Here is a 2,762-nt window from a genome sequence, read left to right on the forward strand (position 1 = left end):
CGACGTTTCTGTCATTCCCTGAAGAGGTCTTATCTAAGCTTTGTATAATTTTCTCACATACAACAGGGTGTATTAATTAGTACACTCTATAGCAAAAATGTTTTGCAACAGAAAATGTTTGCAATGAACTAGTTTCTTATTGGAAAATTCAGGTAGGTAACTCCCTGTTTCAGGGAGGGGCAATAATCCCTACAATTTACAATTCAAGAGCATTCCCTTGGGTTTCAATACATATGCTATATTATGAATACCACAATATACTACACAAAATGATACAACTACTAAGACAAATCAATAAATAGCATAATCGTAGTAAATGTCAAGTGACTTGACCTGACACATAACAGAAATGTTTATACAACAAAATCCCATATCTTTTTTTATTTACAGAAATGTTGTTTAGCCTGTTATTTCAACCGTACCCAGCAACTATTTTTCTATTGGTGTACATGAGTCCAATACACACATTTGTCAATGACTGTAGAAGAGAGAAAAGCATTGATTAACCTTCTATTACAGAGGACCTGAGCCCTAGGACCATACGTCAGGACKACCGGGCATGATGACACCTTGCTGTCCCCAGTCCACCTGGCCTTGCTGCTATTCCAGTTTCAACTGTTCTGCCTGCGGTTATGGAACCGCCACCTGTCCCAGACCTGCTATTTTCAACTCTTAATGATCGGCTATGAAAAGCCAACTGAAAATTATTCATGATTATTATTTGACCATGCTTGTCACTTATGAACATTTTGAACATCTTGGCATAGTTCTGTTATAATCTCCACCCGGCACAGCCAGAAGAGGACTGGCCACCCCTCATAGCCTGGTTCCTCTCTAGGTTTCTTCCTAGGTTTTGGCCTTTCTAGGGAGTTTTTCCTAGCCACCGTGCTTCTACACCTGCATTGCTTGCTGTTTGGGGTTTTAGGCTGGGTTTCTGTACAGCACTTCGAGATATTAGCTGATGTATGAAGGGCTATATAAAATAAACTTGATTTGATTTGATTACAGACATATTTTAGAAATGTTATTTGCATAGCAAATTAACAATATAGTCAAACACGATTTTTAACCTGATTTTCAAAACCTTCCAATTGAATTCAGAGAAATATAATCTATTATTCTCTGTAAAATGTTGATTGTATGAATCTGAAACGTGTTGATTGATTGAATCACTTATGCATCTCATTAATTATGTTAGATATAAAAAATATAACTTTACCGGTCTTTATTTTGGCAAAATAACGTGTTATTTAGAGAGAAATGAGAACTCTAGATGGATATACAGTTGAAGTTGGAAGTTTACATACACCTTAGCCAAATACATTTAAACGATTATAAGGAATGGAGGAAAGTACAGAGAGATCCTTGATGAAAACCTGCTCCAGAGTGCTCAGGACCTCAGACTGGGGCGAAGGTTTACCTTCCAACATTGCACTAACATGGCCAGCTTGAGTGTAGATTTACAGTTGAAGTCGGAGGTTTACATACACCTTAGCCAAATACATTTAAACTCAGTTTTTCACAATTCCTGTCACGACTTCTGCCGAAGTCGTTGCCTCTCCTTGTTCGGGCGGTGTTCGGCGGTCGACGTCACCGGCCTTCTAGCCATCATCGATCCATTTTTCATTTTCCATTGGTTTTGTCTTGTCTTCCCACACACCTGTTGTCAATCCCATTCATTACCTATGTATTTAACCCTCTGTTTCCCCTCATGTGTTTGTCAGAGATTGTTTTATGTCAAGTGTTGTTTCTGGGTGTATAGGTGCGCGACGGGTCCTCGTACCCATGTTTATTTTATGYATGTATATTTTCGTGTTTGGAGCATGTTAAGTGGACATTTATTAAAAGTCTCCATTTAYACTCCGTCTAACTCTCCTGCGCCTGACTTCCCTGCCACCTATACACACGACCCTGACAATTCCTGACATTTAGTCAGAGTAAATATTCCCTGTCTTAGGTCAGTTAGGATCACCACTTTATTTTAAGAATGTGAAATGTCAGAATAGCAGTAGAGAATGATTTCTTTCAGCTTTCATTTCTTTCATTACATTCCCAGTGGGTCAGAAGTTTACAAATTAGTATTTGGTAGCATTGCCTTTAAATTGTTTAACTTGGGTCAAATGTTTCGGGTAGCCTTCCACAAGCTTCCCACAATAAGTTGGGTGGATTTTGGCCATTCCTCCTGACAGAGCTGGTGTAACTGAGTCAGGTTTGTAGGCCTCCTTGCTTGCACATGCTTTTTCAGTTCTGCCTACAAATTTTCTGTAGGATTGAGGTCAGGGCTTTGTGATGGCCACTCCAATACCCTGACTTTGTTGTCCTTTAGCCATTTTGCCACAACTTTGGAAGTATGCTTGGGGTCATTGTCCATTTGGAAGACCAATTTGCGACCAAGCTTTAACTCCTGACTGCTGTCTTAAGATGTTGCTTCAATATATCCAATTTTCCTGCCTCATGATGCCATCTATTTTGTGAAGTGCAACAGTCCCTCCTGCAGCCAAGCACCCCCACAACATGATGCTGCCACCCCMGTGCTTCACGGTTGTGATGGTGTTCTTCGGCTTGCAAGCATCCCCCTTTTTCCTCCAAACATAACGATGGTCATTATGGCCAAACGGTTCTATTTTTGTTTCATCAGAACAGAGGACATTTCTCCAAAAAGTACAGTCTCAGTCCCCATGTCCAGTTGCAAACCGTAGTCTGGCTTTTTATGGCGGTTTTGGAGCAACGGCTTCTTCCTTGATGAACAGCCTTTTCAGGTT

The sequence above is a fragment of the Salvelinus sp. IW2-2015 genome, linkage group LG14 (genome assembly GCF_002910315.2).
Source record: "Salvelinus sp. IW2-2015 linkage group LG14, ASM291031v2, whole genome shotgun sequence".
Classification (NCBI taxonomy): domain Eukaryota; kingdom Metazoa; phylum Chordata; class Actinopteri; order Salmoniformes; family Salmonidae; genus Salvelinus; species Salvelinus sp. IW2-2015.